This window comes from Poecile atricapillus, chromosome 2 (assembly GCF_030490865.1).
Source record: "Poecile atricapillus isolate bPoeAtr1 chromosome 2, bPoeAtr1.hap1, whole genome shotgun sequence".
Taxonomy (NCBI): Eukaryota; Metazoa; Chordata; class Aves; order Passeriformes; family Paridae; genus Poecile; species Poecile atricapillus.
Window position 1 is genome coordinate 117,963,850 of NC_081250.1, and position 13,366 is coordinate 117,977,215.

Genomic DNA, 13,366 nt, shown 5'->3' on the forward strand with positions numbered 1-13,366 from the left:
GGCAAACTCCACCCTTGGGTGCATCAAATACAGCATCACCAGCCAGTCAAAAGAGGTGATTATACCACTGTGTTTTGCATCAGTGTGGCCCCACCTGGAGTGCTGTGAGCAGTTCTGGGCCCCACAGTTTAAGAAGGATGTGAAGGTCCTTGGATGCACCCAGAGGAGGGCAGCAAAGCTGGTGAAAGGGTTGGAACACATCCTGTGAGGAGCGGCTAAGGACATTCAGCTTGTTCAGAGAGAAGGAGGCTGAGGGCTGACCTCATTGCTCTCTCCAGTTTTTTGAGGAGGGCAAGTGTACAGACAGGTGCTGATCTTTTCTCCAGTTTTGATATCCTGTGATAGGAAATGTGGGAATGGCTCAAAGCTGCACTGGGGAAGGTTTAAACTTGATGATAGGAAGCATCTCTTGACTGTGAAAGTAGTGCAACACTGGAACAGGCTCCCTAAAGAGGTGGCCCCAGTCTGTCAGTGTGTAAGAGGCATTTGGACATTTAGCCTTTAGTCAGAAGTGAAATGGTCAAGCACTTGGACTAGATGATTGTTGTAGGTCCCTTCCATTTGAAATAGCCCTGTCCTGTTCTATTCTCATCTATGAGATTAAGAAATTAACAGTTTTTATTCCATGACAGTATGTAATTACTGAGAAGTTGTGGCTAGGGATCTGGTCAAAGAAATTTCTGGAGGTGTAAGTGTTCTGGATCAATTGAATTATCCCCCAAAGGGCTTTAATATGGGACATGGCTTCCCCTGTCCATTATTTTTCATTTTACACCATTCTGTCATATTTGTCCCCATGTCCTCATATTGAATAATTATAGTTTGTGGCAATTTGCTTATTACAGAAGCTAGACTGCCTCTCTTATTTTCCTCTTGGTCTAAACTGGCTTTTGTAAAAGTTAACATTTCAGAGAACTGTGAGAGTTGCCAGTAAAATAGACCTACCTGAGTTTCCTTTAAATAAGCCAGCTCTAGTTCTATTCACAATATGAGGGAATTGTTTCAGCAGGGGAAAGAGTGACATAAAGTTTAACCTCCCAGGTACTTATTCAGCTAGTCTGAGCTGCACAGCACGTTTTAGTAAGCTTAAACTTATTTGTACCTGAAAAGAAGAAAAAAGGAGATTTCAAACACCCTGTCTGAGAGCACGGGAACCCTAGAAACATATTCCAGATGTCCAAAGGTTCCTGTTTTGGTGATACCTTCAGCCTCCCCCGTGTATAACAGCATTTCTAAGGACAGGCTTTTGAGGCTCTGGTGCCCCTCATGTACAGGGGAAGATTTCTTGGCAAAGATCCATCCCAGTTCTGGGTTCAAGGAGAAGGAGGAGAAGCAGGTTAACATTTTCTCTCCTGACAATCTCCTTCAGGCTGTGTAATTCAGAGTCTCTCTTCATGCCAAACATGACCCGAATAAGCACCATCACCTCTGTCCTAGATCAAATCTGAGCTTGTTTCCCAGAAAGGAACTACCTGCTGTAACCAAAGCTCAGCCTATGAGCCAGAATCAGGGAATCCAAAGACATTTCCAGTCATGACATACTCTCAGTGTAGCAAATGAGCAGCTTTTTGCCAGGTGCAGTCTCCCTTGCTGATTTTGCATTTCTTTGCAGGAGTAGCCTCGAGGCAGTAGTTAGGGGCAAAACTACTTCCCATATGCTAAAACATCCTGACACTTGGCTCTGGGGCAAGACCAGAAGATGCCTCCCATACATCCAGCATGTGGGGACACACTCACTGGCCATGAAGGGATGCTTGTGGTGGTTTTGTGCTGATGGCAGGAGAAAAAGTCCTTTCTAGAATGGCTCCAGTGTAGTTTGTCTATGTGCATGCTGCCTGATGACCGGCTGAGCTGAGACACTTAGGAAAGGAAATGCTCCTTTCAGAAGGTAAAGGGAGCGATGGGATGCAGTGTCAAGTGAAAGCTGCTGGTAAGAAACAGGAGTGAGTGGGACATGAAGCCACAACATATATTCAGGGACTATTCTACTGCAATCAAATAAACTGTGCCAGGGACATGTGGTATAAGAGATCACACAGGGTCAGACATGACGGGAGAAGCGGCTTTGGAAATTCATTAGGCACTGATAGAAAGCAAAGCTTCACTGCAATTCTTGATAGCTTTTCTGCCCAGTGGGAATCCAGCACAAAAGCCTTTTAGCACACAGTTTAACTGGGAATACCTGAACAAACTGATAACATTGCAGCTTTTATGGTATTCTTGTTTCTCATATATCACAGCAGACCACAAAGGATTATAAGGATGTGTGTGTGTTTATGTACTTCTCTGTGCATATTCAGGTAGCAGCTTGAACAAATTAAACAATGTTATCCATAGTGAGAGCTACAGTGGGAAGGATCAAACAAGGACATGGCTTTTCCCTTCCACCATCTTTCATGGTACACCATTCTGTCATGTTTGTCCCCATGTCCTCGTATTGAATAATTACAGTTTGTGCTGAGTGAAGAGGCTGCTATATTAGCTGCCAAGCACATAAATTCTGCTACGTTTCTAATTATAGTATTGTTCTTTCCAAAGACAAAAAACCCCAGTTCAACTGTGGCTCAAAACTGAATCATTTGTTCTATGGTTTAAATATGGCATATTCATACACAAGCAAAAGCACACGTGGGGTAGATCATCTACTAAATATGCTGCTAGATGAAAATGCATTAGGGAAAACAAAGGGATGATTAAGAAAGATCATTGTATCTCCACCTTTTCTATCTGTCATCTGCTATTGTTTATCACCCTAGTATTTCAACAAACATGCCCAAAACGGCAAAAAAAGTCAAAGTCTGGTGGAGATAGAAGGGTTTTTGGTGTGATTTTCCTTGCATATATTAAACAAAATAGTAATAGGAAAAGAACAGTGAATTATGCAATGTCCAAAAATGTTTGGGAATTGATACTCACAGACAGAAATACTATCCACCCTGCCCTGCAAACCAGATTATAAGAAAAGTTTTCAGGCAATCTGTGCTCATTCATGCTGCCTTATATGAATTTCTACACTCTTGTGAGTTTTAATCAGCTCTTGGTTATTATTCAAAGCTTTTATTTCTGTGTGATTTGATTAATGGCTGGTCTAAGCTACTGCATGTCAGTCAAGCTTTGGAGATTACTTCTGAGGTGCCTTTCTGTGTCAATAATATGAGCAGGCTGGTAAGGGTAGAGGTTAAATTCTTATTTTCCATTCATTGGATTATACAGCATTTCCTGCATGAGATGGTATGATGGCTTTGGGTCTATCTTTTTTGGGTTGCTTTTTGTTTTTCTGTTATTCTCTGAGGTATCATAGAATGGTTTGGATGAGAAGGGACTCTAATGATCATCAGATTCAACATTGCCTGCCACGAGCATGGACACCTCCTGCTAGACCAGGTTGCTCAAAGCTCCATCCAGGCTGGCCTTGAACACTTCCAAGCACAACTTCTCCTCTGGGCAATGTGTTCCTCTGCCTCAACACTCTCACACAGCCCTCTTGTCCTATTACTTGTGAAAAGTCCCTCTGCATCTTTCTCATAGCCACCTTCAGCCACTGGCAGGTGCTCTAAAGTCTCCCCAGAGCCTCCTCTTTTCCAGGCTCAATAGCCCCAGCTGTTTCAGCCTGTCTTCATAGCAGAGGCTCGGATCATCTTCGTGGCCTCCTCTGGCTGCCCTCCAGCAGGTCCATGTCCTTCTTATGCTGGGGGCCCCAGAGCTGGGCACTGTGCTCCATGTGGGATCTTGCAAGAGCAGAGGAAGAGAATCTCCTCCCTCAACTGACTGCTGTGGCATAACTGTTGTTACTGAAAGCTTTACAATTTTTTTCATATGATTTTTAAGCCATCTTTATGGATTAACAGGAGCCAGAATGATATTATGTTCAGTCTTAGCTGTTATTACTTAGGTATTTAAGATATATCTATAAAGGTGCTTAGCTAATAGTGGGGATCAGACTGTCATAATTCACTCAAATCTTGAACTAGATATTTTTGCTTCCATGTCACAGCTTGTTTATCTTTAAATGTGTGCTGCCTCATGGTAATATAATTGTTTCATGCATGTGTTATTTACATTGTGCGTGAAGGGAAAGAAGTGATTCAGTAGAAAGGAGTCATTCTTACAGATTTCAATGCATTGTTGGAATTAAAATACATTCTCTGTGTCTGTTGTAAGACCTAAGTGGAAATAATACTCTCATTATGTGCCTTCAGATCTAATAAGGAGGGAAAAAATATCTTTTGGCATTCTATCAACAAAGAACATCTTTCATGATTGCAGAATAAGCAGTGAAAGAATTTTAAAAGGAGTATTAGCATAAAAAATGGCCAAGATTTGTAATATTCTGCTGTTCTGAAAGCAATTTGCTTTTGTACCCCCTGCATGCATAATCGGTTTCACTGGGATTCGAAAACCTTCCCAAGTACCTTGTCACATGCCAAAGAGATTTATATTGGCTTTAGTCACTGGCAGACATTTCTTTCATTCTTTCTTCTGATTTCATTACCAGCTACCAAAGGGGTATGTGCAGCTTAGGTGGAGGTAAAGGCATTATCTGATGAGTACTTTAGGAAGTACTTCGGGTTACAAGACACCATCAAACATGAATTTCTTTGTTATATCAAAAGATGTGAAATATGGTGTGATCTGCAAGTAGCTCTGAAATTATCCTCAACACTACTAAGCAAAGGTGAAAGCAAACAAAAGCAGGTATTTAGAAAATACAAAAACAAATAACACCAAGTGAGTTTGGCAGAAATGAAGAAAGGTCATCTTTTCACCTGCTTATTGTAAAATTAGATGTAAAAGGTTTTCTCAGTTCCTGTTATTCAGCTGACAAATTAATTAGTCATTAAATTAAACATGAGAACTTTGACCCTGTTCTTAGGATGGCTTTTATTTTCTTTACACACTGGAGAAAAGCTAGATCTAAAGTCTCACTTGTTTATCCAGTTCTTTTTTGGTGATTTTGTTAAGAGTCTGCTTAGATGTAGATCTCCTTTCTCTTCCTTCTTACCACCCTCATCCCCTTCACTTTCCACTGTTTTGCTCTTAAACTTTCAATGTTTAAGGTTGCCTTTATTTTACACTTTTGACTTTCACTATATCCAGTTGTATCATTAATAAGCAATTAATATATTTCAAGATAAAACACTGTTCTGACCAGTCATGTTTAAATACTATGTTCAGTGTTTTTACCTATTTAAGACTTCCTTTTCATTCCAAATAGGAAATTTAGATCTCTATCACAGAATAGACAACCACATAGATAAGTATTAATGCTTGGGGCTTATTTCTAATCTCTTCTCTGAGTAAATTACAAAGGTTCCCAGATGACTTCTGTGGGCATAACTCATCTTGGAGCACCAGTACCCCAGCCCAGTCTGTCAAGGTTGCTCTGACATTTTCATAGTGTTAACAGAGTACCTAGGTGAAATTCTGTCACCTGCGGAATTATACACGAGATTGGATTACACAGTTTGCTCAAAATCCTCTGTCTTTCAGAACTCAGGGCACAAAATATTATTTCTAAGGACTTGCAGCAAAAACAAAGGAGGGAGAATAACCCAGAGCTAAGCTGAAGAACAAGAGGGGAGAGAGAACACGCTAAGTTTTCCCTTCTTGGTCTCAGCCCTAACAAGGCTGGGACACATTTTGGCAACAAAACACATCATTCCTCCATCTTAACTGGTAAAGTTGTTTTTGGGAAACTGGGTAACAGGGAGTTATACATTTATACAGCTGGAGAAATAAATTCCCAGACTGAGGGCAGGCAACAAAGTTTCGGATCTTGGCCTGGGAAAATCAGATTGTCAATACAATTTTTAATTTAAAGCAAAGAGACACAGTGGAAACAAAGACTTGAGAGCAGCAAATACAAGGTAGAACTTCAAAAAGCACAGTAACTAACAGATGTAGGTAGTAGTCTTTTCCAGCATGGTGCTGGGCTCCCAGTGCTAGCTAGATGGTATTCAGGAGGAATTGGCTCCTGCAGTAATAGCCAACAACAACCTCTGTGTATTTTAAGAACAGACATTTTAGTATCTGCTCAATTTTTACTCCATGGTAAATAAATAGCAAAAGTACCACAAAGCTCCTGTCACCCATTTACAGAGTCCTTAGCACATTTTAAGGGTTATCAGGGTTTTAAGTCTCTAGGAACTTTCTACTACAGCTACAAATGGCACAGTTGGACCAGAGCAGCTCTGTGCCATGCTGATTAAATTGGTAGACAATATCTCTACAGCCTGAATTTTATTCAACTCAAATCAAATAGATTTTAGGAAGATGAAGGAGAGAGAAAAAAAAAAAAATAAATCAGAAAACATGGGGTACTTCAGCTGCTGCTGCTACCTTTTTCTGCTATGTTTTCTGGACATTTTTCCAGTTGTTTGGGTGCTTTTATGATTTTAGATTCCTAAGTACTTTCAGATTGAGCCTCCCCCCACTAACAGTGAAAAATGTAACACATTTCACCATATAATTCTGAAAAATGCAGACATACCTTTGAAACTGTCTGTTCTTTAATTCAAAAAATTGCACTCAGTTTTGAATTTATCTATAATGATACAGTTTTACAATATGTTTCTAGTAAAATATTAATAATCAAGCAGTAGAATGCATAATTGTGTAGTGTCATATAATTGGATAACTATTTACTATAGTAGTAAATGGTTATTATTGTGCTCGAACTATATACTGCTGTTACTCTGGATCTTTTTCCTTTTTCATTGTCTTGAAATATGTAGAGTTATGGTTTCTTTGTGCCTGATAATCTTAAATCATATTTCTATCTTGCTGAATCGTGTATACACACAGATACTGGGATAATATCCTGTTTCCCTTATGTATCTCCCATTCTGATTTAGCACTTTTCTAGTCTTTAATGGAGGAAAAGGGCTTTACAGTCCTCTCTGCAGAGTAATAAAAGTGTTAGTGGCAAGTAGGTAGCTAAGAAGATTAACTACTCATGTTTCAATTTTTCCTCAGGAGTTGTTAGCTCTTCTGAAAATGCTAATGAGGAAACAGTAATAGTCAGGATGCTTTGTAATTTAATGCATTTTTACCCTTTTGCTAAGTAAATTCACTCTTGTTACACAGTCTCCATTTTATCAGTTAAATTTAAGACATCTTGTCAAGCTTTGTATCCTACAATTTTTTTTATGCATAAAGATTCAGTTTTAAAAGTTTCTTTTCTTTTCACACTTCCTCAGTCTTTGTGGGAAATTGGGTAATAGTGAAGGATCTTGCAGAAAAAAAGGAATCATGTTTGTCAAGTTACAGTTTCGAAGAACCCTGCAGATAAATAAGAAATAACGAAAAAAAAAGCAAAAAAGAAGTCAAGAAAAAGTCGTATTCAGTGCAATGGCAATCTGGGCAGATTGTATGTGTACAAGAAAGAGTGTGAAGCACAGTTTCCATTTTGATTGGAGAAATCTCCCAAATCTAGTTTACCTACAATGTCACATACATCCTCTTGGAGCCAGGAGTACTGCACATTTATTTTGTTTATGAGGATGGTTCCATGTTGTTGCAACAAGATCTCTGCAAGGCTCTGTGTAGCTGCTTAACAGTGGAAAGTGCCCTGTTGTACACCTGACCTTGAAGATTAACCTGATAGCCCAGGGCACTGCTTTGTGTAATCTTAAATACGTAGGGAAGACTCACATATCAGCTTTGAACCAGTGGAACTGCAGTATGCGAAGCTGATAGGAAAGTAATCTCATACTGTGAGAGCGTAATTAAAGGCCCCAGCTGATGATGACAAAGCAAAGCAGGAAGATTTAAATCAAAATTATCCAAATCATCAATTTTAATAAAAAGCGTTTCAGTCTGCAGAAAGCAGCCTTGATTTAAATCATCACTCTAGTTTTATTTTGCATTTGTCCTTGCTTTTGTTAGGAAAGGTTAATCCACATTAAGTAGTAACTATTAAAATACATTAATTAGTGAGTAAACATACATTTTTGCACTCAGTTTGATTCTTATTTTTAATAGGATATATTCTAGTAATATCCATTTATTAAAGCAATTATATCTCACAGCATATATTTGCTCAAATGATTAGTTTTTTAATTTCTTACATGTTTTAATAGTTTCTCTCAGTTTAATGATGGACAATTATATAATCTAATTTCACTTCTATAAAACTAGGCATTTACATTTCATGCAGATGTCCATAGCTTAAGCCTGGAGATTTAAGTCAGACTAACGCATTAAGGTTCTCTTGAGACTCTGCTGCCTGCACAGAAGAAAAATAGCAGAGATTACTACTATTTTATTTCTACCTAAGGATATCAGCAGAAAATAAATTATGCATCAAAAGCCTTGATAACAGCATCATATCAATGTACCCATGTTCCACTAATAAGAAATCCCTTTGTGGACTCCACACTGAAGTCTCTGCCAACTTCTAGCCTAGGTGACAACTGTTTCTCACAAACTGAGCCTATCCTTCACTATGACTTGGAGAATTCAGCAACACTTATCAGCTAGTCATTGAAGAAATAAGGTTTTCTGTGGGAAAGTTCTGATGGGTCTAAAAATTCTGTATGGTCATGTCCAAAGAACTATGGCTCAATATTCAGTAACAGGTGGTATCACTCGGGGGCCCATAGTGGGACTGGTGTTATTCCATGCCTTCATTACTGACGGTAATTAATGCAATATTGGGTGCACCCTCAGCAGGTTTGCTGATGGCACCACGCTGAGTGGTGCTGTTGGTGGGCTTGAGGGGAGAGATGCCACACAGAGGGACCCTGGCAGGCTCAAGGAGTGGGCCCATGTGAACCACATGAGGTTCAAAAAGGCCACGTGCAAGATCTTGCACCTGCCTCAGGGCAATCCACAGTACCAGGCTGAGGGATGAATGGCATGAAAAGAACCCTGCTGAGAAGAACTTGGGGATCACGGTTGATGACAAGCTTAAAATGAGTCAGCAAAGTGCACTTTCAGTCCAGAAAGCCAGTTGTACCCTTGGCTGCATCACAAGAAGTGTAACCAGTAGGTCAAAGGAGGTGATTCTACCCCTCTACTCTGCTTTCATGATATTCCACTTGGAGGGCCATGAGAATATTTGGAGGGCTGAGAGAGTTGGGGCTATTTAAAATTTATTTTGGGCTTTCAATTTATAAGGGGGACTTATAAGAAAGATGGAAAGAGGCTTTTTACCATGGTCTGTGGTGAGAGGGCAAAGGGTAAGAGCTGTAAATTGAAAAAGCATAGATAAGATTGAACATTAGGAAGACATTTTTTACAGTAAGGGTGGTGAGGCACTTGAGCAGGCTGCCAAGAGCAACTGTGGATGCCCCATACCTGTAAGTGTTCAAGGACAGGCTGGATGTAATTTGAGAAACCTGGCCTAGTGAAAGATGTTCCTGCCCACAGCAGGGAGGTTGAACCAGAAGAGGTTTAAAGTCCCTTCCAACCAAAACTATTCTCTGCTTCCGTGAAATAGCTGAGTATTTTATGTATTGCTTATTCTCTCTAGAGAAAGATGTATACCCTAACCACTGTGTAGTTGGATGAAGGTTGGGAACAGCAGCCTATGCCCACACTTTCCCACCTGATTTTCTGCAGAATAGCACTGACAGGTGTCTTCTGAGACACTTAACTAGGCTGGGCTCTCCTGGTAGGACAGTCTTGTACAGTGCAGGGATCCCAGAAGGTTTCTATGCCTTGAACTCAATGTTTTTGAGACAAGGCCTCCTGGCTGTCTATTTCTCTCTGGATCAAGCCAGAGGCTCCTATTTATACTTTCAGGTGCTAGTGATCTTTGATGCATTGGACATCCTGTTCCAACCACTTCATTGGTCCCTTTCAATGAATACTGAAACTCAAGATGACCAAATTAAGAATCTTCCAGCTCATATGCAACATATTTGCTTAGTTATCAGGGAATACACATTTCAGTCTATCACTTGGTGCCAGGCCAGTAGCCCACATTTCCAGTACCAAGACTGGCAATTAGCAAGATGGCTAGATGGGTTCATATGAGCATAACACTATTAATTAAACAGCAGCTGCGTTAACCAAGATACCAAAAGTCATTTGTTGGAATAAATATTTTATTAGCATGTCCAACAGTAATGCAAAATAAGAGGATTTAATTAATTCATTTACAAATATATTCACACAGTGGTGGCTGTAACTCTGTTTAAGGACCTGGAAACAGGTCTCATCTGTCAAAGGGTATATTCCCACTTCATCACTTCTTGTTAATGGTGCTGTGGATATCAGGTACCCAACTATAACTACTTGTTTGTTAGTCACAAGCCAAGCCTTGCTGACCCCCCGAGCAGCAATACCTGACAGTTGATGCTAAAGGGCTCTTTTTTCTCCTCATTGCTTTATTCTCTCAGAAACATGCATTCTGACATTTAACTACAGAAAGATATTATTGGATTATGGAGGGTTATGGTTAGTCACCTCTTTTTTTTTCCCCTCCTTGAAAAGACCACAAAATTGAAAGAGGGTGAATATATATATATATATTTTATTTCTCCTGGTATTAATAACTAAACAGATGGGGAAAATGGTGTGGTTTAAATTATACATCGTAAATACAACAGCTAGCAGTGATTTCTAATGCTGAGGAATACAAAGAAACATATTTCTGAGAAGTAGAGAAAGTCTGCTGATTTTTGAAGAAGGTCATAGATTAGGCAAAGTGTGTTTCAAGCATGGAGGTGAGTGGGAAAAGATTAAGGAGAAGGTCTACTGGAAGAGCAGGATGAAAGCTCTTAAGACTGTTAAAACTCAGGCTTGTCATGACCCACATTTTTGGAAGACTTTTTTGAGCACTTTTGCCTATTGCTTTCTCTGTGTCAGGTCATTTATTACTCGATAGAGTGGAAGTCTTGCTGTGCTTTATCCACTTGTCCAACATCTTTGATATTTGAGAAATCTGCTGGAAGCACTTACAGAGATATGTTTTATATAATATGCATGGATATAGAGCACACATGTACATGTAAAGAAAGAATTGCATTTATAAATATAAAATTAATTTAATACAGAATACTACTAATAAGAAAAAATAATTGCTTGATGGGGAAAGAGTGAATAACTCTAGTATTTCATCTTCCTTCACAAACACTTAACCCACAGTCTGTTCTACAATTCACTTATATAATTTTCATTATTTGTTCAGCAGTTTTACTCTTCAAAATATTTTAGTCATGTTTAAGAAAAGGAAACAAACCCAAGTGACTTATATAGTTAAATTGCACAACACGAATGGTGATCAGGAAACCTTGAAAATAAACAGTTGACATCCTGTTAGGAAAAATCACCCATTTTCTGATTTTTCTGTGGTACAAAGGCAATATTTTTTTAATTATATGTAACCTTCAGGTGGCACAAGCACTGCATCTCAGTTAGGATTTGTCTTTTGATCTCTTGGAAGCCTTTATGTTTTATTGTTTTAGTTGTCATGCCTGAAAGGTGCTCTAAACTGTGAAGTTTAGGGAAAAAATATGCTTAAGCTGTCAAGGAGTCTGTAAGTCAATGCTGGCCCTGGATGTGCTGGCAGCAGAACTGATAGATCCCATTGTCATTAACAGCAGGGGCTGGACTGCTCCCAGTGACCCACACAACTCTCAGCAGGTGAAGTGAGCACGCAGTGACCCAGCCAGCCCTGCGTGTCTGTGGGTCCATCCTGCTGCAGCCTCCCTGGCACCAGGCACATGGGGATGGGCAGCTCAGGCATGGACCTGTCCTGGCCACATCCAGCAAGCGCCTCCTGCAGAGCTGGACTGAATTCAGCTGCCTCAGAGCATCAGTGCAACAAAGCGATGATGCACAAAGTGCTGCTCACCTGAGAGAGGGGGTGGCAATACCACGCAGCAAACTGGACACCAAAAAGCAGTCAGGGAAGCTGCTGATGCTGTAGTCTGCTCAGAATGAGAGAAAAGTTGGATTAAAGTCACTTTGTCAAAACACCAGTGAGGTGGATGCCATGGAGAGGAAGCTCCAGTGGGACAGTGCCACAGTGCTGTGACAGCCCTCATTCACAAGTAGCTCAGCTTCAGCATACTGTAGATTAATTCTCTGTGGGAAGATTAATCCCTTGGAGAAGGATTAAACTGCAGTGAACTAGGGCCACTTTATTTCTGAATGGGGAAGGCCACACAGGGATTTAATGTACTTTATCTTATGTGCATTGATTTCACAGCTTTAGTTAATTCATCTTGCATTCCCTGAATTCCCTTGTGTGGACAAGCTTTTTTGTCTGCAGAGAAGCTTTTGGAGCTGCTTGTAAAGCTCCTCGTGCAGCCCAACCAGAAAGCAGGTTGGAATGATTTCTCTGCTTCTGAAGGAGCTTATACCTGTCTAGATACTATTAAATTACCTCTTTCCCAGATGGCTGATCCGTGACATCCTTAGAATAACTATTTTAATTAGATTTTTTGAATGGACCAGAGAAAAAGGAGTGTTCTTAAAACTAATCTCTGGGCTATTTTTGAAATCTCTCATGAAGAGTCTTTTCAAGGCTTTCAGATAGCATGAATTGTGTACAGCTGCACAAACAATATTTTCTCAAGATTGGACATGTCTGGCTGTGCAGTTTAATAGGTTTCCTTGCCCAGTGGGATTTTCTTCATCTTTGGTCATGGCCATAAGAAAACATTTTGTCTATATGGATAAGGAATGAGTGGCGTTTCTATTTCTTGATCCTAAAGATCTTAATCCCTTCCTTTTGGTGGCACAAGTGACACAGATCTGGGTTAAGGAGGATGTTTTTGTGGGGGCTGCTGTTAAAATAATGGCATGGTTTGACTGTTGTTGTTCTTTGGAGAAATGCTATTGTTCATTTCCTGCATAGTTAACATGAACTATTGATAAGGTATTTCCTGATGTCAAGGAATCATAACCCAGTTTTACTATCTAGTTGCATGGTGACAATTCACCTATCAATTTAAAATTTTGCCTAAGAGTTCTTCACTGGGACACTTCATGCAGCGCCAAAAGACATCTCTTGTGGATTCCACAGAATTGTTACTATGACTTAATTCTGTAGCAGTCAATAAATATTTTGGCATTTTAGTAAGCATATGAGGTGCATAGAGGGCCTGCATCCATGTGGGAAAAGCTATGTGAGAACAGAGGTATTGAAGAACAAAGAAATGTAAATACCAGCTGAACATCAGGGTACAGATATTTCCCACCAGTATTAATAGAAGTATTAATCAATATGGATCCCACTGGGACTAGGAAATATTTTAAACTATAAAATAAATATTTATAAATAAAATATATGTTATGCAACTTGAGTAAAAGAGAGAAAATTATTTTAGCTGTTTGTGACCATTTGCACTGAAATTTGTAAATGTGGGAAATAGTAATAGGAAAAAGTAAGTATCTTTAAAATTTAGCTGTG

At 39.6% G+C, this 13,366-nt stretch overlaps 1 protein-coding gene across 1 annotated transcript in view; it reads left to right on the forward strand.

The window, feature by feature from the left end:
* The window catches only part of NKAIN3 (sodium/potassium transporting ATPase interacting 3), a 332,531-nt gene that overhangs the window by 293,715 nt on the left and 25,450 nt on the right, over positions 1 to 13,366 (forward strand). The window lies entirely within an intron of this gene.